This window comes from Artibeus jamaicensis, unplaced genomic scaffold (assembly GCF_021234435.1).
Source record: "Artibeus jamaicensis isolate MK-2021 breed Jamaican fruit bat unplaced genomic scaffold, CSHL_Jam_final contig_76, whole genome shotgun sequence".
Lineage (NCBI taxonomy): Eukaryota > Metazoa > Chordata > Mammalia > Chiroptera > Phyllostomidae > Artibeus > Artibeus jamaicensis.
In genome coordinates, this window is record NW_026521954.1 from 3,187,895 (window position 1) to 3,215,372 (window position 27,478).

General features: G+C 45.7%; 1 protein-coding gene across 7 annotated transcripts in view; it reads right to left on the reverse strand.

Annotated features, from left to right (window-relative positions):
- The window catches only part of CHRNA9 (cholinergic receptor nicotinic alpha 9 subunit), a 76,488-nt gene extending 49,065 nt beyond the window's left edge, over positions 1–27,423 (reverse strand). For 3 of the 7 annotated variants that reach the window (XM_053672300.1, XM_053672301.1, XM_053672293.1), the window contains exon 1: positions 21,565–27,423. The gene's annotated coding sequence lies outside the window, so the exon portion shown is untranslated. The remainder of the gene's footprint in view (positions 1–21,564) is intronic. The other 4 variants (XM_053672296.1, XM_053672295.1, XM_053672291.1 and 1 more) reach the window with 4 other exon arrangements.
- Between the last annotated feature and the right edge of the window lie 55 nt (positions 27,424–27,478).

Sequence of the window (27,478 nt, forward strand, 5' to 3'; positions counted from 1 at the left end):
AGGCACAGCACAGACAACGGAACAGAAGCATGACATGACCTGGTGTACACGATAAACTACGAGCAGTTTGGTATTACCAAGAGAGCTCTCTTCAAACTTCATACGCCCCACAGATTCCTTCCCAAACAGAAAATCCTACGTTGGAACTGAGTAGACTAAATACGTTAGCTGCACAGGGGCCGGAGTGGACACCTCTCTTCAGCAGTGGCCCCTGAGGCATGTCCTCCCCAGGCCTAGAGCTCCAAGGCTGTGGTAGGGGGTTAGGACTGGAGACCCTGCAGCACAGAGGACAGGCCGGGTGACCCTGCTGCCATGGCAGGTTGGGGCCAGGTCTTGGACAGTCAAATGCACTCAGCCTTTGTAGGAATGCAATGAAGCACCACTGAGGGGCTTTCGTCTGAGAAGCTTGTGCCCAGATTAGTGCTTTGGAAAGAGGAGAGATTCTGTCCCTCTGGAGAACTCTGGTGCATATGGCGGCTTACTGGATGGTCCAGCTAGCCAGGGAGGGAGGCGGGAATAAAAGTCACTTTGTAATAATGTACTAATTCAGCTTCGTCATAGTTCCTCCCAGGATGGTGAGTTCAGAAGGAGGAGCAGGTCATGCTCTTAACTGGCATTCCTAAGGCGCGGCTCTGCTAGTCCCACCAGCCTGCTCCCAGTGTTTGTGTGGCCTTCCCGTAAAGCCCCAATTACATGGTCTAATGTTCAGGGATCTCTGTGCCCTGAGTTCAACACCCATTTCCAGTCCTACCTCTTACAACCGATAAATGGATTATTGTGCACCAGTATCACTCCCAACCCTCATAAGACTGTTCATCTCTATCCATCGCCTGGGGCTTAGATCCCCGGTAAGAAGAGGATAAATTCCTGCTTCATGGATTTGGGGCTTGTCCACATAACTGGCTTTGCCCCATGAAATATGATCAGACGTGAAATCTGCCCCTCCTGGCAGAAACTGCAGAGGCTGTGTGGTTTGGCTGCACTGAGGGCAAGTGGCATTTAAGGAGATGGGGAGGAAGGGTGTAGGACTCTCTCACGAAGACTGTTTTACTTTCCAAGTAATCAGAGTAACACCTGGCTCCTCTGAAACTTTTTCTTAGAAGTCCAGATGTTATGTTCTGCTGCAGTGTGAAGCTGTTTCATGTTAAGCAAGGAGGAGCCTGTGTTTCTTGAGAGTTTGGGAAACACTAATGATTTGGGATGTTCCCATTGCAGACCAATAGATTTCTGTGAATTGTAACTCTGTTTTGGGGCAAAGTATCTTAAAATGTCTTGTTTTGTTTTTGCCATGTAGCAGAGTAGGGAAATGAATCTTTTCACAGTTAGTGCCAGACTCACAATTTTAAAATGTCTTTATTTACGACCAATGCTTATAGGTCATTTGTGGTGGCAAGTGAGCCCCCAAGACAGGGGAGAACAGGTAGGGGAGGTGGGAAATAAGAGATGCCTAAACTGTTTTGCATGAGAAATAAATAAGAATGGGGACAGAGGCAGGAGGCAGAGGGAGAGAGCCCAGACTGAGGGAGAGTGAAAGAGAGAAAGAAGGAAAAGCAAAAGATTTATTGAAGGGCAGAAAACCAGATTGATTGAAGCAGACACCTCCAGGGGTCTTTGAAATCCTGTTCTCCCTTTCCCACATGACCACAGAGGTTCAGCAGGGCCCAGGACTGCCCTGTAAAGGCTACATTTCCAGACGTCATTGCAGCCAGTGTGATCACAGAACTACGTTCCCGCCATTGGGGTAAGAACGAAAATGATGTGTGCAGTGCATTGCTTAGGAGGAAATCCTTGGCCTCCATTCCCTCCTCTTCCCCCTTTCAAAGGGCTTTTGTGGATGTGGTTCGACTCAGTTATGACCATGCAGATGAGGACACGGGTACTCCCAGGGGATGGCAAAGCAACAAGACAGAAGGAACACTGTTTGGAGTGACGGGTAGGAAGCAAAGTTGCCTGAACTGAGAGAGATAAAGTCATGGTAGTTTTTCAGTGAGGGGTTCGGGGTAGGATTTCATTTCAGCAGCTTAGCCTAAATCTTAATGAAGACAATGGCGAATCACACTTTGGAAAAAATGAAGATAATTATTTTTCATTTTTTAATTTTGTATTTTTCTGTGCTGTGAATTCTTCATCTTTTAACTTTTGGGAAAATGTATTACAAATATAAAGGCCTGTGTGAGTGAGACATGTAGCAGAAGTCAAGGAGAGTAACTTGGTCCATAGCTGGGCCTACCAATCACAGACCAGAGAGAGAACACATGCAGGACGGTGCTGTGAAAAAGGACATGAGTGGAGCCATATTGAAATAGAGCTGAGTGAGCCATTTCAGAAGGACTGCCCTACGTGTCTTCTTTTATTTCTCTTACAAACGAGACCAAAATACCAACATTCCAAGAAGTCAGTCAGAATGAGAATATCCTGTTTGTAAGCACTGATGCAATGGGACTCTGCTGATGACCAAATCACGGAAGTATAATTCTGCCTTTTGCCTGATGACCAAATCTCAAACCAATCTATGAAGCGCAAATCTAACCTTACCTCATCTAGCACCAATGAACTTTTCTTTAATATGACTTACTTCCTCTTCCTGCCTTTTTCCCTTAAAACCCCCAGCCCTTCTCCTAAGAAGGGGACATTATTTGGGCTTCTGTCTGAATCAGTACTCTCAGAACTGAAATCCTTTTAATCCCAAATAAACACTTCTGGTGGATTGTTGCCTTCTAGATTTATGGCATATACCACAGAATTAGAACAAAATATTCCAAAAATGTACATGAAACCACAAAAGACCCAAATAGCCTCAGCAATCTTGAAGTAAAAGAACAAAGTTGGAGGTATTATGTTAATTGATATCAAACTATACTACAAGGCCATAGTAATCAGAACAGCATGGTACTGGTATAAAACAGACACATAGGTCAATGGAACAAAATAGCCCAGAAATAAACCCACACCTATCTGGCCAATTAATGTCTGACAAAGGAGATAAGAATATACAATGGGGTAAAGACAGTCTATTCAATAAATGGTGTTGGACATATTGGACAGATACATACAAAAAAAACAAACTAGATCACTTCTTACATAATACACAAGAATAAACTCAAAATAGATTAAAGTTTTAAATGTAAGACTCAAAACCATAAAAATCCTACAAGAATACATAGGCAGTAAAATCTCAGACATCTTTCATAGCAAGATATCTCCTCAGGCAAGGGAAGCAAAAGAAAAAACAAATGGGACTAAATCAAACTATAAAGTTTTTGCACAGCAAAAGAAGCCATTGATAAAATGAAAAGACAATCAACTGAATGGAACAACATTAATGACACACCTGATAAAGGGTTAATGTCCAAAATTTATCAAGAACTGAACACCAAAAAAACAAACAATCCAATTAAAAAATGGGCAAAAGATCTGAACAGACACTTCTCCAAGGAGGCCACAAAGAATGCCCACAGACATATGAAAAGATGCTCAACATCACTAATCATCAGAGGAATGCAAATTAAAACCATAATGAGATACCACCTCATACCTGTCAGAATGGTGCTCATCAATAAATCAACAAACAACTTTTGGTGAGGAAGTGGAGAAAGGGGAACCCTTTTGCACTGTTGGTGGCAATGCAGACTGGTACAACCACTGTGGGAAACAGTATGGAATTTCCTCAGAAAGCTAAAAATGGAACTGCCTTATTATCCAGCAATTCCACCTCTAGAAATATACCTGAAGAAACCCAAAACACTAATTCGAAAAAATATATGCACCCCTATGTTCAATGCAGTGTTATTATAATAGGCAAGATTTGGAAGCAGCCCAAGTGTCCATCAGCAGATGAGTGGATGAAAAAGCTATGGTACATTTACACAGTGGAATACTACCCGGCTGTGAAAAGACAAGGAGCTCTTGCCTTTTGCAATGGTACGAATGGGTCTGGAGAGCATTATGCTGAGTGAAATAAGCCAGTCAGAGAAAGACTAATACCATATGATTACACGTGTATGTGGAATCTACTGAACAAAATAAACAAACACACGAAATAGAAACAGGCTTATATCTGGAGAGACAGCTGTATCTGTAAGTCTGTTTCTGACAGCCGTGAGAGGGAAGGGCGGTTGGGGGACTAAGTGAAAAACGTGAAGGGATTAAGCAAAAAAAATTCACAGACACAGACAACAGTGTGGTGATGATCAGAGTGGAAGGGGGTAGGGACCGGTAGAAGAGGGTAAAAGGGGGACAAATGGTGACAGAAAAAAACTTGACTTTGGGTGGTGAACACATACTACAATAGACAGATGATGTATTCAGAATTGTAAACTTGAAACTTATTAAATTTTATTAACCAATGTCACCCCAAAATAAATTTCATGTAAAAATTTAAAAACCCTAATCTGCAAGGTGGGTGTAGTAACAATATCTACTTCATAATGTTATCATAGAGAATTAAAAGAAATAACGTACATAAAGCAGAGTATGTGATGTACGATGAGGGATCAATATGGAGTAGCTTTTATTATTAATAATATGTATTAATTCCATCATAATATTAATATAAGACCCAAACTATTTTCAAGGCTTAGAGAAAAACTGCCACCTTTGTCAAGGTCATGGGCTTAAATGTTTCTGATGGGACCTGAGGGAAGTAGGTGGCAGAAGGGTGTCGCTCTGGTATGCGGGGTGTGCATTGCCCAGATTACCCTGCGTTACCCAGGAGAGTCCAATGTCCCCACGTGAGCCCTTAAAAGTGGAGGAGGAAGGGAGGCTGAAGAGTCGGCCGGAGAGAATAGGTGGCAGAAGAGGCAGGAGACATTGAAACACGAGAGGAACTCGACCCACCGTGACTGGCTTGGGAGATGGAGGGACAGGGCTGGTCTGGGTTGAATTGTGTCCCAGGTGAACACTTTTTAAGTGTGTGAAGTAAATACAGAGGATTATTTAAACACCAAATGTATTAAAATAGCTACCAAAATATTTTAACGTTGTGATACAGTAACATATGGGGTACGGTGAAAGTAGGTTTACTGTTGTGAGTATGTGAAACTGTTTAGTCTTGTATCTTTACTAATTACGCTATTATTTTCGACATGAACAACTGTAAACCTACCTGTGTGCCGCCCTGTGTCTCTTTATAATTGCATTAGATAACGAGACCTGGCAGCGGCTCTAAAAAGTCTGTAACTCCACACTAATGAGCAGCGTAAATGACGTTTCCATATATCTGTGAAACGGTAGTATGACGAAGTACACATTTTGTAGCGTTCATACAACTGTGGTTTGTTGCCAACACTCACGATGCAAGGAAATGCTAAATTTCAGTTAGGGGTTAGTGAAAACAAAGATGGAATTCTTTTCTATCCAAACTCATAGAGCCCAAATCGTGTCCACGGACAGACTGCAGAGGGTCCCCAGAGATCAGGATAAACCTGGGTAATGTTGTAGGAAACACAGGAGCTTATGTCCTAGTCGGGGAAGACTGATAAGAAACACACTAATTTAGATTGTGATGAGCTGTCTAAAGACATTAAAAAATAATTCATATAATGATGAAGCACTAGGAAAAACAAAGTGATGGACATTCGCCCATAGCCAACATAGCTGATCACGGCGATTAGAAAAGGCTCCCGAGGTCCGGCTGCAACCCAGAGAAGAGAAGGAGCTGGTCCAGTGGAAAGCCAGGGGACAGTGTGGGGAAGACAGGGGACAGTGAGAGGCAGGCCTGGGCTGGGCAGCGAAGGGAGTGGCAGTCAGAGAAGTCAGTCGTAAAAGCCAGGGAAGGAAGCCCTTGAGCTCCTGCTTCTGTCCCCTCTCTGGAAAATTGAGGGTGCTGTGACCCCCGCATCCCTGGCATTATGCTGGGAGCTGCATTGAGAGAAGGTGAGTGACAGGACCTGGAAGCCCCCCAAGCGCCACCCATCTGCTCATTCAACCCTGGGAGGGCACACTGGCATCCTGTGAGGTGCACAGAGTCAGGACCCACTTCTCGGAGGGGTTGGTCAAGCCATTTGCTTAAGGTCACATAGGCAGCAGCACATGACAAAGCCGAGCTTCAGAAAATGCTGACTCTGAAACTGGTTCCCTTGACCCCCACCCTCTCCTTCCTCTTGTCTATGGACGAAGCATAAATTCTTTCAAATCAAATTCACCCACCTCCCAATACCCCCTCACCCCACCTGCCTGCAGCCTCACCACTCCCAACCCCCAGTCTCCTGAGAAAATAAAAATCTGAACATAGCCACTAAAAGCCACAGTACCTGGGGGGAGCCATGTAGCCCTAATTCCCTGTTAAAAGCAGCAGAACCATGGCAACCCACTCTCAGGGCTTTTAGTGACAAGTCCAACAGTGAAAATCAGCCTGAATCAATGTAGGGAGGAGAGGTGTTCCATTCTTCCAAGCACCTCGGGTTCAGTCCTCCCCTAGCACCCCAAGGGGCTCAAGGCCGCTCCCCCTAGGGTGGCCTTTGGAAACTCCCCCCGCTTTTGTGAGAGCAGCAACGCCAGGGAGCACGTGCCAGCACTCTCGGGCCCATCCCCGACCTGAGAGAAGGTTCTCTCCCCAGGTAGAGGAGGGTCTGAGTGAGGGGTCGGAGGTGTGCTGCACTCACCTTCTGAAAACAGCCCCTGCCCAGCCAGGTAACGTCTCCTGCTTCACCTCCGTTTCACCTCGGTTTCAAGGAGGTGAGAGAAAGAGAATGGGCACAGGGAAGGGATGTGAGTCAGACCTTCTCGCTTTTGGTTTTCTCTCCCTTTCGCCATTTCTCCAACAACTTGACCTCAGAGCCTTCCCCGCAAGATGCCTCTGGGGATCTCCTTCCTGTTGAGGTTGAGGCCTAAAGTATTTGAAACACAGGTTTCCCCTGTTATTGGAAAGTAGAGCGCTCCCATGAAACCTTCATAACTGAAATGGTGTAAAGCAAAAAAGCAATTGCCTTATGACACATCTTGCTGAGGGATGTACAAACGAACTGAGACAGAACCAGATGCTCACAGACACAGCTCACAGTCCGGGCAGCTCAAAGCTGAGATGCCAAGTGCAGCTCCCGGGGCGGGAGCTTGGCTGGGCCGCTCTCACTGCTGGGGGTGACGCTGCTCCTAGAATGGCTGCCCCCAAACACACTGAATGCTACTTTCGCTTTTTGCCTTTTTTCATAAAATTGAACAACCTCTTCTGATTTCTTTCAGTTAGCAAAAACAAGTACTAATGTAGGTCTTCTGTAAAAGTCGTGACGAAGGCAAACTTTCTTGCCCAGGTTCTTCCTGCATCATCCAGGGGCGTGGGCCAACAAGAACCCTGCCTCCGCCCGAAGCATCTGGACAGGAAAAGGCAACAGCAGCTCTGTGCCCCGGCTCGTCCAGGCCTCCCCTCGATTCACGGAGACTCTGCTGGCTGGGAAACATTCCAACAGCCTGGCCGCAAAGTGCGTCCTGTGCACGGTGGGCAGCCTATTGTAGACCAGGGGCACATCTACCCACTCCTTTTATTTCTCCGTCACCAGCAAGACCGAGGGTGCCCCAGAAATGAAACAGGTGGAATTTCACTGAGCCTCCATATGGACCACCGTGCGTGAAGTACATCACCTCACTTAATCTTCATTGCATTAGAGGGTATCTACTATTATTGCTTCATCCAGTAAAGAAAGGATTATTTTACAGGACAGAAAACTGATATTTAAAAGGTTAATTACTTGCCCCAGGTCACTCAAGGTTTTCAGCTCAGGACACCTGACTTTTATTTCCCCAGAGACTGTCTCCTAGTCTGGATCATGACAGAGGTGATTAGACCAAAGTTTACTTAGGGCCCAGAATTGATCTGTCAACATGAAGGGACATGGGTACTGTTGTGTCATGGGGATTATTACGCGTATACCGTAAGGTGATCACAGTTGCCTTTGTGAATGGAAACTGTTAACTGTCCCTGTGCTTGCCACGGGCGCTCATGGAAACCCGGCCCTCACTGACTCATGTGCGCTGCAGATACTAAATGGTGACGGCAGCCTCCTTCTTTGATGTGGCTTTGCTCTCAAGCTTAATCTTGCCAAACAGCTAGAGAGAAATACAATTCCTTCCACTGGACCAAATTCCTGCGCTTCTTGGCTGCAGCACGAAAGGAGGAAGGAAAGCAAAGAGGATTAACGAGAGCACGTGGGTGAGCTTCTAGCTGCCCCTGTTAAGGAAGACGGTACCCCGACCTGTACAACGTGACAATCTTCCACTCTCGTTCGACAGATGGAAAATATGCGGAGCATCGGAGCCTTCCCCTCGAGCTGCCTTCACAACACAGCAGACCCAGAGCGCCGCCAGGAGAAAAAGAAACACTGTGAAGTAAAAACCTTGTCAGGAAAAAGGAGAGGGCTGCTCATCGAGTTTTCTTTCTCAGCTTCTCACTACAATCCCCAGGATCTAAGTGTCCCGGCCCTGGGCCCGGGCGTAATCGGGGGCCCTCACTTCCCTCTCTTGGCTTCGTATTTCCCTCTGGGGTGGGAGCTCCCCAAGGGCAGGAATGAAGTAGCTTCATGTTCCAGCATTTCCCCAGCACTGAGCACGGTTCCCACCGGATACTAGGTGCTCAGGACCCTCTTAGCGAATAAACTCCTGAAGTTCTGACACACAGAAGGCAGCCTGAAGAGTCCTTTAAAATCAAAGCTATTTTTTCCCGGGAAGCATAGGCCCTTCGCTTATGGGTGTGCGGGCGCTGCAACGTGGGAGCAGAAACTGGAGCGGGACGGGAGCAGGTGATTGCGAGAGGCTCCTACAAGGAAGGGCATGCGCCAAAAGGTAAGGGGTTATTCTGTAATGGGATAGGACGTGCCGATCCATGTCTTCACGCCAGCTTCTGTGTGGGCTGAGAACATTACTACTTCCTTTGCTTGAGTGTGAGACTTACACCCCCACTCAGGCACACTCAAACTCAAGGCTGAGTTACGGGGGGCAGCCTGTTGAAGGGCGCAGGCAGCCAGAGCCTTCCCAGTGGCACATATGCATCTCTGTGTGTGTGTCTCTACATGGACTACATGTACAGGCTATATATAGGTGTACCTGTAGAGGGCTCGTGTATGTATACATTCTAATTGTAATCACAGCACCAGGGAGGCCTCTGAAGCTGTCCCCCAGTAAATCACATTTCTCTTCCCTATCGGATCCTGGGCAAGTTAACACATAAAAGAGAAGAGAAGGCTGGAGGCCAAGGTGTCACCTTTGTTCCTGATGAGGCTAGTGGGAAGACGCAGCTTAGTGTGGAATGAGCTTGCTCCCTGAACCCAGAACAGGCGGATTTCCCACCCATTCTCAGCAGCGCTCACCGGGGCCAGGGGTTGGAGAGAGGCTGGTGCCCCGGGGCCTGCTCTGGGGGGACTTGCAGCCTGACAGGTCAGAGGTGCACTGTGCTCTCCCTGGCCGGGTCCGGCCCCGAGAGACTGCAGAGAAGAACTGAGCTGAACATACCCAATTATTCCCTTAAATTTACAACTTGCCAATGAGTTCAGGCCCCTCACCTCCAGGGTGAGCTAGGTATAAAAAGGGCAGAGATAGAGAGACCCAGGGTTATATTAATTGAGTTCCCTTCACAGGAAGGAAGCATCGGAAGTGAGAAAGTGTTTTTCCACTAAAAAAACATCTATTGCGCTTAATCATGGGAATTAACCATTTACATGTTGTATCCCACTTACACCAGAAATGCCTTGAGGGGAGGAATTTTGTTTTATTCACCTTTGTTTGCCAAAGCTGTGTACTTGGAAGGCGTGCAGATGTTTGCTGAGTGAATGTGGACCAGAGGCCAGACAGCCCTGAATTCAAATCTCCTTCTCGGTGAATCACTGTGGAAACATGAGCAAATAACTTACCTGGAGGTTGCTGGCAGACGGCCCACAAACCACATCCAGCGCAGACCGATCTGTCTGGCCCACGGAGCGCTGGCGCTCCACGATCTTAAAAGTTTGTAAATCAGCTGACAATGCTTAAAACCAGGTGATTTTACATGAAGACCTGGATTTCTGGTTTCTCCTGAAAACTGGGAAGACTTGATGTGGTAGATAGATTGCAAAAACGGCCTCAATTCTTCCCCCTTCTCTTTGTCCACACACTTGGCATTGTTAGGCCACCATTCTTCCCATAAAGAGTTGGGGATCATATATCCACCCTTTATCTCTGGATCGGCCTTGTGACTTGCCTGGGCCAATAGAATATGACAGAAGCGACAGAGTGCTGGTTCTTATCCTGGAGCTAAGGGGCCTTGCACACTTGTCTTTCTTTGTTGGAAATTTGCCAGGACCCAGTGTGCACAAGCTCGGACCGTCCTGCTGCCGCGTGAGAGAGCCCATCAAGCAGACTCGTGGTCTCTGGTGTTCCGGCCGAGATCGGCAAAAGTGACCCACAGCTACCTGCTGGCTGACCACACGGTCATGAGTGAGTCCAGCCGAGACAAGTAGAATCACCCACCTGACCCACAGACTGTGAGCAACAGTAAATGCGTGTTGCTTTAAGCGACTGAGTTTCAGGGTGGTGTGTTACGTAGCAATAGCCAAATGACACGCCGGGCCCTGGGGGGCCTGCTGTCTGTTCCTCAGGCAGCACTTAGCTGGGGTGAGCAGCCCCCTGAGAAGAGGCACGGATTTTGCCGCTCCCCACGGTTCCTGCCGCTGTTCCCCATTGTCTCTCTGACAGAGGAGCTCAGTGACAGCTGACAGTAGTATCCTTCTTGAGCTGTTGTTTTTCTCATTATTGGGTTAAGAGTAAATAACAAGAGTTGTTATAACCATGATTATCCATAGAGGTTGGGACAGCTATACATTTTAAGCAAAATGAGAAAGGGGAGGAAAAAATATCTTCTTACACTGACTCTGTTTATATGGACCTCAGTTTGAGTTCTTCACTGATCCTCCTCCAGCCTCAGTTTTCTCTGCAAAATGGGTTAAGTACACACGCCCCAGAGGAACGAGTTAGGCATTGCCGGACAGCATGGTTGTTAGTTAGCACACGGGCTCTGGAGCTCCACTGCCCGAGTGTGAATCCCAGACTTGCCCTTTGCTGACTAAGTCCACGCACGGGTGTCTACACAGATGCAAACTGTCCCCCCCACACTGAGCAAACATTCAGTAACACTATTTTAGTCTTCCTCCCCTGTAAGAGTGTTCTAGTAGGTCATTATTGACCACAGCTAACTCTAAAGGAGACTATTACTTTAGAATATTCTAAGAATTGAGAGGGACCAAAATAATGCCAAAATTCTGAGTATTTAGTAACTTTTACAAGAATTATAAAATGTTTATACCACTGATGAAGGGGATAAACACCTTCTGAAGATATCCCAGAGAAATAGTATTAAGGCAAAAAGCACAGAGATATTTACAGTGTCCATTCATACAATGGAATATTTAACCATAAAATCAATATCACCATGGGAAACATGGAAATTTGTTCAGAAAATAGTGTTAAATTAAAAATATACGCCCTGGCTGGCGTAGCTCAGTGGATTGAGCGCGGGCCTGCGAACCAGAGTATCGCGGTTCGATTCCCAGTCAGGGCACATGCCTGGGTTGCAGGCCAGTTCCCAGCAGAGGACGCATGAGAGGCAACCATACATTGATACTTCTCTCCCACTCTTTCTCCTTCCCTTCCCCTCTCTTAAAAAATAAATAAATAAAATATTTTTTAAAAAATATAGGCACAAAATAGTATATACACATTCATTGCATTTCTATAAAACTATATGTGGAGAACAATTGGGAGAAAATATTAGATAATACAAATAGTTTCCATTATAAGTTTATACAACTTTAATACAATTATTAAGTATATTATAATTTTAAAATTTAAAAAAATATAGATTGCTATACCCCACTATCATAAAAAGGTAGGTATTTGTAGGGCATTACTTGAAGTAAATCACAGTATCTTATTTTACTGGTATTTATCAATCAATTTAATTGAGCATTAAATGTTTTGTTAGTAGATATAAGAACGAGCTATTCTATAGGCAAATAATTTTCTTCTCTTAAAACCTGCGATCTGAATACTTACACTCAGAGTCTTCCCTTCACTCCTGCCCAAACCTACATTCATCCCTCCTTCTCCTTAAAAATCAAATACAACAAAGCATAACGACGACCCTTCTAGCTCCAAATCAGATGCCATCAGGAGAAATAAACAGAAGTTCATCCTCACCAGTCACCAGGCACTGAGGCCAACCAGGGAGAACGGACCAACCCGGTCCCCCCGCCCCTGCACCCCAGCTCCATGTTGTCTGATGGGCAGTGCACTGTGTCACAGTCACACTCAGCTTTGGGCTCCACCCCCCTGTGGAGGAGCATGTGAAAAGGAACAGCTCCGTCCTGGATGCTAACTACCACCTAGTAAAAGTCCCTCACTAGACTCCCACAGTCTTCCAAGAGAGTGGGGGTGTTTTTGGGGTTTATATTAGCAATGGAAGAAGAAGGGGTCTGGTGACCAGAGGCAGCTTAGTTAGTGAGCTAGGTGGGACACGGCTCTCTTCCTGTACCTTGCCAGTTAATGTGGACTCTGGTTTTTTTATCTGTAAAATGGGCTGATTCTTTTTGCCCTTTGCTAGTTCCACAGGTGGCGGTGGTGATGGTGATGGTGGCAAGAGCAGCTCACGAATGTCTCCTATGGGCCAGGCCCATTGCTCGTATGACTCAATCCCCACAAATGCCCACAGGAGAGGTTTGTGTATTATCTCCAATTCACATTCAGGAAAACAGGGTTTGGAGAAGCTATGTAAGTTGCCTTTGGTTACTCAGGTAACAAATAGCCATGAAAGAACTTAAACTCATATCCATCCGATGATGCTAAAACTAGGCTTTTAACTTTTATGCCCTATGCCCTTGATGAAAGTTTATAAAACATCATAGGAAAGCATGTTAAATATCCAATAAGGCTGAAAGACACATATTTGGAAAGTAATAAAAGGACATTTATCTTTTTATCCTTTGTATATAGTATTAGATTCCAAAATAAACTTTGTTTTCAAAACCTTCCTTCCTCTCTACTTATTGGAAAGAAAAACAGAAGAATGTGTTAAGTTTTGTTTTTTTAAATTGCTCTCAATCCACGGACAGCAGCTCAGGGCACCAGAAGGGCTCTTCATGGCCATGGAGACCCATCGCCTCCTCTTGTGATTGAAGACACTGTGCCGGGGAGAGCAGAGGGTTGTGGCAAGGCCACACGCAGCTCCAGCCCCAGCCTAATTTTCCCAGGCCTCATTTACTTTCCTCCTGGCCCCTCCACAGAGCTTTAATCTCTGTTCAGATGGTTCTTGGAAGACTGAAAAACTCACTTGCCTTTCTGTCCCTGTCTCACTCCCTCCCCCAACCCCCACCAACCACATCCTTGGGCCCTTGGGTCACGGTCAAGCTGTCTGTACTGGCTGCACCTCCCGCTTTCACAGAGCTCTGCGCGTGGTTACAGGAAGGGCTGCAGGTGTGAACTTTGATTAAGTGGTGAGACACTTCCCCAGACCCCAGCCGCACACACTGCTGAGTGTGTCACCCCATCACAAGGTACTGCAGCCTAGATACCTGCAGAACCACATCTCCAGTCTTCGGACAGACTGATGTAGCAGCCAAGAAATGAAATATAGCTAAACGAAATAAAGAGATCTATAAAAATACAGCTTACGAAGATGCCATTCTTTAAAATTTCAGTTAGACCACAACTGAAAATTCTCTATGGCACACCCCAGTCAAAGTTTTGCCAATACCTTTTGGCTAAAACTCTTCTTCATAAGGTCACTACTTCATTAATAAATCTAATAGACAATTAGTTCTCTTCCACTTGAACACCAGTAGCATCTGACATAGTTGAAGACAGGGTCAGTGGCCATAATTAATTATGCCATTTGGCTAAGAGGTTCATCAGCACCCCAGTGACAAAGGTTTGGTAGTCAACACCAAGGAGAATCAGCATTCTTTGTGGTCGTAGAATATATATGTATGCTTAAGCTAACTGTGTATAGGTCCCTCTATGAAATAAGTTCAATTTTTTTGCAAGTTACCTTTTTTTTCCAATTATAGCTTACATTCAATATTATTATTTTGTGTCAGTTTCAGGTGTACAGCATAGTGGTTAGACAATCTTCAGCTTCACAAAGTGTCCCTGGATATTTTAAGTACCCAGCTGACACTGCACACAGTTATTGCAATATTACCAACCGTCTTCCCTATGCTATACTTTACATCCCCATGACTGGAAGTCACAGAATAGTCAGCTTAGCCTTTCTCTTGACTTGGGAAGCACAAAGTTTACCAAGTCTGCATAAATCTGTTTTTAAAAATCTGTTAATCCTAAGGGGATGTAGCATTATTGACTACTATCCACACCTCTGCCACTTGGTGAGAGTCCACTATGCATCGGGAATTGCACTGTTTTAAGGTTTGGGTCATAGACTCACTGGAGCCTTCTGAAGCATCATGGCCTGTGTTCCAACTCGGGCTCTGAGACTTAGCAGCTTAGAGAACAAGAGAAATAGAAAACACGTAAGGCTACCATGAGCAGCTGCCTAAGTTGCTTACTGCTTAAATGAACTCAGCCAATGAGCGAGTGGTAGCCAAATTTTGCCTACACTCCTCACCAAGCCCTTGCTCGGTGCAGGCTTATGTTCACCTGAAGGACGGGGTTCTACTCGCAGCTGTGTTGGGCCCAGAAGATCCGTCTCTTCAGAGGAAGTGATGTTGTGCAGTTTACACAAAAGTATCAAAATGGCCCAGCAGCAACCTTGCAACTAGAGGCCACCCTGAAATTGGGGCTTCAGTCTTCAACAATTTGTTTGTGCAATTGGTTACACTTAGAACCCCAAAGTTCAGGACACTGCCTGGCACATAGTACTCAACGAATATTTGTTGAATGAGTGAATATAAAGCAAGCTGAGAACCAGATATAATAAGTCACAAATGCTGTGGAGCACGGCAACTTTTCCCTACGTGGGGCTCTCCAAGACTCTCAGGGACCAGGAGGTCAAGACTATTTTCATAGCAACACTAAGGCCTTACTTATCTATTTCGCTCATCCTCTACAAGTGCACAGAGCTCAGAAAATTTATCAATCCCATGTTGCAACTAACCATTAAGAAACTATGACATCAATTTTTGGAGTACTATCAAAGAAAGATATCCATAATTATCTGAAAAGGCTCTTAAAATGCTTCTCTTTGTTCTAAGCACATATATGTGTGAGGCCAAATTTCCTTCAAACAGTGCATCCAAAGCTATACTTTGCAAATTAGACCAGATTGAATCCAGAAGCAGATGCGTGATCCAGCCATCATTTATTGCAGATATTAAAGCAATTTTCAAAAATATAAAACAATGGTATTCTTCTCATTAAAATGTTTCGGTTAGGAAAATATAGTCATTTTTCCCTGAAGAATGTGTTCTTTATGTTAACATTTAATGAATTCATTACAGTTAATTTAAATGAATTAATATCCAAATATTTGGTAATAATTTATCTGTTGTAATTTTAATTTGGTTAAAATTAATAGCTAGAACTCACATCAACAAAAACTCCAGGTTTTTCAATGATTTTTAAGAGTGTAAAGTGGTCCCAAGACCAAAAAGTTTGGTCCATATAAAACAAAGTCCAGATTATCAGAATCACCTGCAGAACTTTGTAAAACTGCAGATTCTGGGTCCCACCCTCCAGAGTCTCATCCCATGGATGTAACAGGGCTCTGAGAATTTCTGTCTCCTAAGAACTCTCCCTGTAGTTCTGACCGTCGGTCATTGGTAGAAACAACACGTAGAGTAGAAGTTTGGGGAAATTCAGTATCAAAATGCGCTATCATTGTCAGAGAAGGCTTTGTGTATCCAACATTTATGAAGCACAAACCAAGTTCCAGGCAATGTTGAGAACACTGGCCAGACACAGACCCTGTTCTGAGAAACCCACAGACGAGTGGGAGAGGCAGACAGGACGGGCAAAAATTTCAGTGCCCAGCCATGGGTCTGCGATGGGGGAATAGAGTGCTGTGGGCAGAAGCAGGGCACCCGCCCCCGAAGGGCTGGCCTTAAACAGTGGGAACGTCTACAGACAGGGTGACAGGATGCTGTGAGTGACGACCTAGAGGCAGATGGTCACGACGCCCACGAGTGGGCGGTCCTGGCTGCCTTGGAGAGCTGGGTGGGGAACAGAGCAAGAGAAGGGCAGATGGGCCAGGTGGGTCAGACCACGGAGAAGCTTAACTCCAGTGAGCAAGCGCGTGCGGTTTGGTGGCGATCTGAGGACAGACATGCTATAGGATTACAACTCTGGTGACACTGTGGAGAGTGAGGGGCTGAAGAACGGGATGCCTGCCAGCTGGCCATTTGAATGACATGATTCTGGGAGTCATCCCAGCCACAGGGCAAAATAAACAGGGATGTTCATGCCCATGGTCTCAAAGAAATTAGATAATCTGCTGAAAATCAGACAGTGAGATCAAATAAATTTAATAAGTCCTCCCTGAACGTTCTGTGGCCTTTCTGTTTGAATTTCCTGAATCATTTTGTAGCAGCAGTTCTTTCAGGGTCATGGACTCTTATGAGAATCTGATGAACATTTTAGACATTCTCCCCAAGGGGGAAAAAAGAGTGAATTAAAGCAAAAAAAAAAAAAAAAAAGTGTGACTAATCTCCATTCTCTTGTTCCCTAGCCCTCACATCTTTTCTCCTTTTTTCTAAAAGAGGTGTCATTTGGTAAGGGGAAGGGAGAAAACAAATTCTCTCAGCAGAATAAGGCACCAGCATTGTCCCATAAAAAATACTGAATATTAGCAGCAGAGAGGCCGGGGGCAGAAATTTCACTCTGAAGTCCAGGAGGCGGCTCCTGGGGAGCGATGCAGGGGAGGAAACCGGGATCGAGCCCACACGTGGTGGAAGAGGAGGGGTGGGCTGGATTGTGCCGCGTGGGGCCGATGCCTCGCTGGAGAAGGTGCAGAGCTGCGCTCAGCGAGTAAAAGCACTTGACAGTGACAAGGCTTTCTTTCCAGAAACGGCCTGTACCTCTGCACTCACCAGACATTATGGCCACAACCAAGGGCAGCTTTTACCTCTTCGCTGATCTCCGTTCCTCATGAACCCTCATCTTCCACAGCATTTGAGACCGGTCTTCTCCCACCAGGGCTGCTGGTCACAATGGTGCAGGCTGTTCACTGAACACGGCTCTGGGCACAGAGGACAGCGGACACTGGAAGGCAGACTGTGCTGGGCTGGCCAAGCTGGCCTGGGCCCTGTTCCCCCCCGAGTGGGCGCCACTTCCTCACCCTCACGAAGGGGCCCTGCCAGGCGAGCACTGCTGTGCCACCTGCCTGACGCCCTGTTCTTTCTCTTTCCCTGCCTCCCCCTCTTCCCTTACCACAGGGGGCTGAGGCACAGAACTGTCAGTTTGTAAGTCTCCACAATGTACTGTGGGCTGGGAACATTGGCCAGGCTCCCGACTCCCCTCATGCCTCTCCCAGAGCTTCTTACACAGACTTCACTTTCTCAGGAAAAGTAGATGGAGGGTGAAGGACAAAAATTACTCACTACACGACAAGCGTGCTTCCTCTACCAAGAGCAGAAAGAAGAAAACAGGCCCAGGAAAAATACAGCAGCGTCTCTCTTCCCCTCAGCCCAGGCCCTGAGCTAAGAGAAGGGTTGCGGGGAAGGACTGCCCATGAACAGCAGCTGAATGGCAGCCGCAGAGCCGAAGACACAGGGGAGCTCGGCCTTCCCCCACGGCGGTGGGGCGGGCCCAGGTGTGGCTGGGCTCCAGGTCTCACACCTCCCTGCTCTGGCTCAGGCTCCAGTGCAAGCCTGTCCCCCAGAATCAGCCTCCAAGCTCATTCTCGCTTGGTTCCCTCCCCTCCCCCTTCCAAGGAGCTTTGAAAGTGTGGGAAATGCCACTGTTACCCGCCTCCCCCCACCCCCATGGCAGCCCAGCTGACTCACTGGCTTCAGGCAACCCCCTCCTGGCCCTGAGGGACTGGGCTTCTGCTCCTTCAAGTCCCATCCCTGAGTGAGCAAGCTGAAGCCCAGAGCTTGGTTTGGAGCGAAGTGGGAGCCTGGTACTACAGGGCTTTTTACTTCAAGGAGACCAGGGGTCCACAGTCATCATCTTAATGAAGGTGAACACACAGGGTACACTTAACCGCATACCAAGCCGTTTCCATTCAACCCCTCACTTCATTCTCGCGACCTCCTCCTGAAGTACTGTTCTTTTTGTTTCATAGATGAAAAATACTGGGACTTGGAAACATAAAGCTTGCTCAGGTCACCCACTCCCACCAACTCCTCCAGCCCCTCAGAATTGTCTCCTCCTTCCTCTCTAGATGTGACCATGTGTTAAATTGTATTCTGTCCTTTCTTCAAGGGAAGGAGCTTCGAGGAACCCACTTCAAGATTCACTTTGATAGGAAGGCCAGATAATTATCATCAGACTAGATACAGGAGGGAAAAAAGAATGTCTGTTTAAAGGTCAACCAAACTACTGTCTGACAGTCCACAGAGGGGGGTGGGGGTAGTGGAGTAGTTTCCCAGAATAGGTCTAAATTTCATTACAATCTGTCAGAAAATTGCATAGGTGTTTCATCAGGGGCACTGATTTTCTTCCCAGAAATACGTTTTGAATTATATCACATACTAAAAGGTCTGTCCCAGACCAGATCTGGGATAATTTTTTCTTTTAATACTATTATGGTGAACATCACATTATACTGACCTATTACAAGACTATTGCAATTTAATTATGTAATGATAACATCTAACTATGGTGTCATAGAAATCCCGAGAAAGTCAGGATCAGCCTTTATGCCTGGGCTATAACAGTGCTAAAGAAATGTATATTCGGAGAATGAATGAGGAAATGAGTGTACTTCCTCAAACGGAGGAGAAACGAGTGAACTATATCAAGGCTGCTCAAAGTGTAGTCCAAAGGCAGAGTAGGTCTGCAAAATGCATAGCAAGATAAGCACAGAAATTAAGAGTATATATTCAGAAAGCTGGTCTTTTTAGTAATTGGATAACGTCTATTGAATCTAATAATAAAAATAGGACTTGCGTTTTATACGTCCTTTTTAAATCTCATTTGCCCTATTAATCCTTTGCATTTTTCTTCTTCTAGGAATTTGTTGTACTTTTAAACAGTATTAGTCTGCAACGACTGGAAATTAATTTTTTTTAAAAAAGGTCATTTACCACAGCAGTTTAGCCGGATGATCACAGACCCACTGGAAAAGCCAGACGACTTTATCCCATGAGCATTTCCATGTAGAAGAAATGTCCTGGCAGAGGAAGAGACCCTGAGTCGGCCCCACACAAACCCGCGGCCCGGCCAGCTCCAACGTGAGCCTTACCGTAGACGACCAGGCACATTTTGGAGGGGAGGGAACTAGAGGTGTCCGCCCAAGCCTCCTCATCCACAGCTTCTTGGAGCCGCGCCATTGCTTGGAGGCAGAGCACCTCTCACGCTCTCCTGCCTGCCCCACCCCCAAACTTCAGAACAAACTGGGGAGCATCAGAGACGTTAGCATCAAAGCAGAGCAAAATCCGAGGCTCTGTGTTGTGGCAGGATGGGGGTTTTCTTCCCCCCTCACCCCCTGCTTTTCTTCCTCCCCAGAGCCCCTCCCAGCCCTTCCTGAGAGGAAGTCTGGTCAAAGGAGGAACGTGACTATTCTTTCTGACAGGTGTCAATAGTGAGAAAAGAAAGGTGAGTTTTCTTCGTAGCTGTTTCCATCTGAAGGGCTTACCCCTCTTCCAGGGACCTTCCATATGGAACACAACCCTGAGGGAAGAGCAGAAAAGATAGATAAAGATGGGGGGCAGGTGGATGGTTGGGGAAAGAGACAGAGAAGACTAGAGAGAGAAGAGCTGGATGGATGGTTTTCAAACTAGGTAATGAATTTGCAGGTGACTTGGTAGGAAAGTAGAGAAATCTCTGGACTTCACATCTGTCAGACTAAGATTTTTCTTTCTGAGACTGAATGTTCCTACAGTCCTTCCCAGTTATATCACCAAGGAGCCAGCACGTGGCACCAAATAGGTGGAAGCATTATGGGAGGTGTGATGGTCAGGAACGTGGGCTTGAGCCAGCTCGTCTGGACTGAATCTTGACTCTGGCACATGCGAGGTGTCTGACCTTTGGGTAAGTTTCCTCATCTGTAAAATGGGGATGATAACAGCGCCTTTATCCTGGGGGATTACGAGTAAATAAATTAATCTATATAAAGCACATAGTGTTCGATCTGTGGTTTTTAGCATGGCTTTAAGCACACCTCTACTACACACACACACACACACACACACACAGCGTGCCTACACACTTTCCCAGTGCAAAGTTCAATAGCCAGCTACCCATGCCATTAACAAATGCACTTACAGGTTCCTTGGGAAAATCTGGGGTAGTTACCATGCTGCTGTTACACACAACAGTGTAGGAGTGTGTATATTCATTCACACACTGACATCGAAAGCTGTTCACAATATAGTAAGTAAAAAAAGCAGATTGGAAATCAGATTGTACCATATGATCCTATTTTTGTAAAAATACACACATATGTGGGTAAGAAAATTCTGGAAGGATAAATACAAAAAAGGATCTTCATCAGGATGATTTTTATTCATGTCTTCTTGCATTGCTGTTTTTTCCTAATCTTTTCAACAATAAGCATGCAATATTTGTAAAATTTGTCAGGGGAATGATGGACACATACATATCTGTATAAAGAATCTCTCTTTCCTTTAGGATTTCTTTAACTCGCCCCAATCGGGCTGGCTTGCAGATTTCCCTTCTGAGCACTGGGGTGGAGGGTGGGAGAGCATCCTTCAGGTTCCCCCGAACCCGTGTTGCCCCAGCCTGAGTGGTGCGGGGCTTGGGCTTGGGCTGCTGAGCTCGTGGACAACAGGCAAGGCAGAGCTGCTGGCCGGCTGCCGTGTCCTGTGCCTCTCCGCTCCTGTGCTGTTGCTGTTTTCACAGGCTGGCCTTTGCCTCTGACATTTTCTTCTTCCTTTTAATCACCTGCCAATGAGCTGACATTTTAAGCAAAGGGTAAACCTTTAAACTTCCATCACTGAAACTGAAACAAATAGACACAGTCCGTGGCTCCAAGGTAAAGGTTGAAAGGGCTGAGGCCTGAGGGAGCAACTGAGATCTGGCCCCCAAGTCCCAGTTTCGCCTGAAGCCAGCTCGGTGTCCTTGGGTAATTGTTACAGTATTTTATAGTATAATATTAGTAACATAACATACTAACATAACATAATAACAACCTTCTTCCAACTCCAAAAGTGTGAGTCTAGTAATAATGTAAGTAATATGATATATATTATATAATATAGATAGTAAAACCAGACAGTATAATAATAGTAATAACACAGTAAAAATAATAAAGAAGCAGAAAAAAGTGTTCTTATCATGTTGACTTAGATATTAGACCCTCAGTGGAAGCATATGCACTGACAGAAGAGAGAAAAAATTAGCGTGAGTCTGCAGGCAGCATCCAAAGAATTAATAAAAATCTGGTTTGGGGCCTGGATTGGCAGATAATTTCCTTCTGTCAGGCTTTTCTATTCATTGAACCGAGATACAATCTATGTCTGTTTAACTCACCTAATGAATGTTCGGCAGACAACTACACACAGCGGTGGGTCCGATTTAAGTACGTGTTCTGATAATAAGCATGATAAGGGCATGAGAACGGAGACCGCCATCTGATCAGGGCTGTGTGTGTGGCCCCGACACACCACACTGCCTTCGTGGGCCTCATCTCTGTCACTCCGACTTCACAGGGTCATGCTGAGCCTCAGATGAAAGCCTGGTGGAATGGAAAAAGGGAGTTTGGATCCTGGTTCTGCCCAGCATTACTTAGCTGCCCAGACAGGAGCCCTTTAGCCTTCCCGAGCCTGAGCTTCCTCGCCTGCAAAGTAGACCAGATAATAATACCCCACTGCACCGTTGTGAGGTCACGTGGGGCAATGTTTGGATGAACGTGTCAGATGAAAACATGAGGACTGATTCACTCAAGAAAGAGAGTCCAGGATGTACTGTGGATGGGCACAGCACCATTTCGGGTACCAGAACCATCGAAGGCCGGTGGGAGGGCCACGTGACCGCAGAGAAAAACAATGAGGAGGAGAGGAGAAACAAGGAAGGGCGAGAGATGTATTTGAGAAGTACATGTGCACAGTGATTTATTTGGGGTTTTCTGAAGACTTTTCGAACATGCCTTCCGTCAAAATCCTTAGTGAGTCTTCTGTTCCCTGAGACAACAGGGCTACCACCCAACCACTGCCCTTGGGTTCATGCCGATGGGTCGCCTGTAAGTTGCACCCCTGCCTTTTCCCATCAGTGTGAAAGTGCCACAGACGGGGGCACCGCACAAGCAAACACAGCTCTGAAGGGCAAGTGCACCCAATTGCATCAGGCAGACGGGCCCCAGCCTTGGCAACTCCGTTGTTTCTCAGGCCTGGGCTACTGCGCACATGTGTGCAGATTCTTGGAATCACCCGCAGCGCCCAGCAGGCCAGCTCTTGGCAGTGCTCTGAGTCCTACTTAGGCCCTGAATTCTAGTCATTTCCTTCCTTGTTTTCAGAAACCACTTGCCGGTGCAGGCTCCAGCCCCACTCAGCTTCTGTTAGTCACGTCACTTTTCTGTTCCTGTCTATCTGCTAATTCATTCCTTGGAACAGTCCTAACCCAACAGGCAGGTAGGTTGGCATCCCCAGTGAAGTCAGTCACTTCTGGGGGCGACTGGGTATTGACCACTGATTGTTGGTAAAGCACATGTGTCCGCCTCTTGGGGCCAGCAGAGAAAACGTTAAGCCCGTTGTTTTTTTTTTCAGAGGGGCAGTTTATTTTTAAATAAGGTCTGTTCGCATCATCTAGGCTTCTCCTCCATTAGGAAAATAAACTACCAAATATTGTCTCTCCCTTTTCCCAATTTGTTTTCCTCATAGCACTGGTCGCCCATCCACATGTATCTGATTTATTTACATAATTATCATCTGCCCACACACACCCATCTCTGCCTAACTAGATCCTCGACTCCACAAAAGCAGGAACTTGGGCTATTTGCAGCCTTCTGCTCAGAAGGTGGTGGTTCAGTGGGGGAAGGGAAACACAAACACAGTTATGAGACAACCTGGTAAATCCAGTGACGGAGATATGCTCAGGTTAATAAATGTTGAATGAACAAACAAAGAGATGGAGATCTGTATCCACTTAAGGAACTAAGCCTGGGTTGAGCCCTTCTGGAAGATCCCGAAGATCCCTGCTTTGTGCTGAGCAACAATACTACAGATTGTAAAGTGCAGGTAACCTGGATTAAACAGCAAACTTATGAAAAGTGAGAAAGTTAAAAAACAAAACAAAACAAAAAACTCTCTCTACTCATGAAGCTTAGAGAAAAGAGCACTCAAAAGAATAATGAGATGAGTGAGGTGCACAGGAACTGCCAGTGACTGGTAGAGCTTTGGGCAAGTCACGTAACAGTCCCAAAGTCTCAGCAAAGCAGCAGGGTCCCCTCAGGTCTGAGGTACACACCAGGACAACTGAATAGTACAGCTGCCACTTACTGAGCATGTACTCTGTACCAGACATAGTCCTGACTTCACTGTATTAGTTCCTTTCATCCTCACCACCCATGGTATTATTTTCTCCTCATCTAACAGGTGCACAGGGAGGTCAGTTAACTTGCACAGGCTGCAAATCTAGTGAGTGGCAGAGCTGGAATTCAAGTCCCGGGAATTTGACAGTAGAACCTGAATTAAAAAAAAACATTTAAAATTGTGAGTCACATCAGACAAAGGAGTGTACACAAAGGAATGTATAAAACACAGAAAAATATTTTTGAGTGATAAACAATATAAAAAAATTCAATGATCACTCATGTGCCCACTTCCCAAACAAGAAATAGAACATTACCAATACCTGAGGTACCCGCTGACCCTGCTAAATGCTATTCCCTTCCTCCCCAGAAGAGGTAACCACTTATTTAAATGCTGCGTTAATCATGCTCATGTTTTAACATTTTTTGATCCTAAATATTATATTGTTAAGTTTTGCTTGCTTTTGAACTCTATATAAATGGACTCACCTTGTACATACTGATCACTACTTTCTTTTTTCTCAACACTGTCTACACCCATTTATGGTGATATGTATAGCTACAATTCACTCATTTTCATTCTTGCATAGTATTTCATGTGTCAATATACCAAAATTTATTTAGCCATTTTCCATTGATGACATTGGATTGTTTCTAGTTCTTGCTATTACCCACAGTGCTACTAAAAGTGTTCTCATATATGTCTCCCAGGAAATCTATGCAAGTGTATCTCTAGAGCATGAAATTTCTGGGTCAAGGATACAGGATATTCAGTACCAATAAATAATGCCAAAAGGTTGTAGCAGTTTACACCCCTATGAGCAGCATATGAGATTTCCTGTTGTTTCATATCCTTGCCAATGCTTAGCCATACTTTTCGATTTTTGCCAATATGGTGGTGTGAAAATATCTCACTGAGGACTTTGTTTGCTAGTGAGATTGAGCGCCTCTTCTTTTTTTTTAAAAAAGGTTTCATTTGTTTACTTTTAGAAAGAGGGGAGAGGGAAGGAGAACAAAAAGGGGAAAACCATCAATGTGCTAGAGAAACATGGATCAGTTGCCTCTAGCACGACCCCTACTGGGCACCTGGCTGGCAACCCAGGCATGCGCCCTGACTGGGAATCAAACCAGCAACCCTTCGGTCCATTGGACAACACCCAGCTGACAGAGCCACACCAGCCAGGGCTGAGCACCCTTTCTATTGTTTATTGGTCATACATATTTTTTCTTCCGTGAAATGTCCATGTTAAAATTGAGTTACTTTTCTTGTTAATCTATAGTAGTTCTTTATATATTATGAATAATAATCCTCATGAGCACAGTCCTCATGTTTAACAATGTCCATGTTAAAATTGAGTTACTTTTCTTGTTAATCTGTAGTAGTTCTTTATATATTATGAATAATAATCCTCATGAGCACAGTCCTCATGTTATTAGAAGACCCACAAATCTGAAACAGTGCTATCTCAGAACTATTCTTTTGCTTATTCAGATTAGAACTACTCGATATACTCCTCTCTCTTCCAAGCAAATTGATGTCAAGAGCGATATTTCCTGGGTTTTGAGGCTAACACAGGGCAGTTATCCAGATTGGCAAACCTATACCTTCAGTAGAAATTCGAGTAGTTACTTTATGCCAGAACATGTAGAATACTTTCAATATTCAGTGAGTGTGTCAGTCAGAATCCCGTAGGAAACCAAACTTATTCTGGGTGGTTCAGATGAAGAGTCTTGAATGAAGGCACTGCTGGTAGAGGTCCAGGTTAGGGGACCACATGAGTGATGTTGCTGCCTCCCAACGCCAGCACCAGCAGGGAGCCATTACCTCCTCCAGGGCCAATGCGGGAGCGAGGAAGTCCTGTCCTAGAGCCCAGTGAAAATTAGAACCGCACAGGAGAAGCCGCCCAGCAGGAGCCACAAGGAGGAGCCACAGCTATTGACAGATAAGCATCACCAAAGCAGGAAGGCAATAGCATGATAAACTCAAGGATTCTCTTCTCCCACCTTCTGACTTCCGGACAGCATCTTCCAGGAGCCTAACGCGAGTGGAGGGCAGCCAGGAGGAGGTCCTGGGTGATACAGTTTGCAGGGTTCACCTCTTGCCACAGAGGAAGGCAGCACAGGGTGGGAAATGGGCCTGTGAGGAGTGGGGACAGCCAGCACAAGCCAGCCAGGACAATGTACAGCAATCACCTGGGACTTCACAGGAAGAATAACATAAAAACTCACACAAGAAGGCCGCTGAGCTCACCGTGCCCCCGTAGTGTATAATGGGTCGTTCTTGCCTTCTTAGCTAAATTAGTAAGTGTAATGAACATTAAACACAATTCATCATATACTCTGTAGCTGGTCAAGTTTATACCAAAATTACATGGTAAAACTGGGACCCTCTGCAAAGTAACTGTACAAGGGAAATAGCTTCATTTATCTATGCATTTCTTATCAGCATAAAGAGAGTAACACCTACCTTATGACCATGTTATGAGGGTTAAGTGAGATAATGTGTAGAGAGGCCTGGAGCCGGTATGCATTCACATGCACTTGTTGCTGCCACCACTGTGTGTCCTGTTACTCATCTCACTCTGAGTGACGACGTTGCTGCAGGCGGAGTTCGCTTCTGCATCCCGTCACGTGGGCCCTGGTTCTAGAATATTTTCATCTGACCTAGTATATTCAGCCTATGCATCTGCATAGAAATCCACCAAAACCATAACAACACTGCCATATGAACAGCAGTTTATAGACACAAAGCACTTTCAGAATCACTGTTGAATTAATGCTTAGACTAACCCAGCAACTGTCTCCGTTGTGAGATAGGGAAGCTGAAGAGGCTGAAAGACACAGGACCCAGACCTCTGACTCTAAAATGTCACAACGGTCCAGCCTCTTTCTCCGTCATTACGGCTCTCTAACGACCAGTGAGCATAAAATCCCACGTCAGGATGTATTTTAGAGTTGACTGGAAAAGTTAATGTGGACTTCATGTTTGAGCAAGTACTCTTTATGGACTTACATCACAGGTAATTACTATGGTTAATGTGACCCTTCCTGGTGGAAAACTGCTTGAGATCTTGGCCAGTGAGGACATTTCTTTGCTTTATGAGCAGAGTAACAGCTTAAGGAAAAACAGGTCCCTACCCTGGAGCTGTCTTGACCTGATGCAACCCGTAGGACTGATTGCCTTCCAGGTGTTGGGGATGAGCACTCACAGAACCTCCACCCCCTCTCTGGTATCACATGACCCTGCAAACGTGCCTAATTGGAATCCTTCTATCACGTCTCCTGCTGGGTAAAGTGCCCTTTCACGGTGCCAGACCCTTAAAATGAAAGAACACAGCTCCGCTCTCCTCTATCACTCCCTCATTTAAAGGAAATTCCTGAAACGTGAGGGATGAAAAAGGGAGATAAGAAAAAGACTTTTTTCCCCAAGCTGTTTAAAGCACCAAGTCACAAGCCAAGGGTAGGATTGGGGACTTTGCCAGTGATGGCGCTCTGTGACTTAGCAGGGTCCTGTTCTCACTGCCAGGAAGAAAGTGAGGACTCAGTGCAGGCTACAGGAGATCGGATGTGGCGAAGCCGTACCGTCGGGCTGCCCTGGGAGGAAGTGGGGCACAGTGGTTTCGAGCAGAGCTTTGGAGTCAGACAGACCTGCTCGAGGGTCCTGGTGCCGCCACTCACCTGCTGTATGGCCTGGGCTGATCACATCAGTGCGCCGAGACTCAGTTCCCTTGTGTATGATGGTGCTCATTACAGCGTGGCCCCTATATACCACGTGGCGACATGCACACTTGAGGACTGAGCACACTCAAAGCGCTCAGCGAATGGTAACCCTTAGGCTGCTTTCAATCCTCCTGTCACTCAACCTCATTTCATCTTGCCTGATCTTGCTGCCCCAGTTAGTAGTCTGTATAAAGTAAA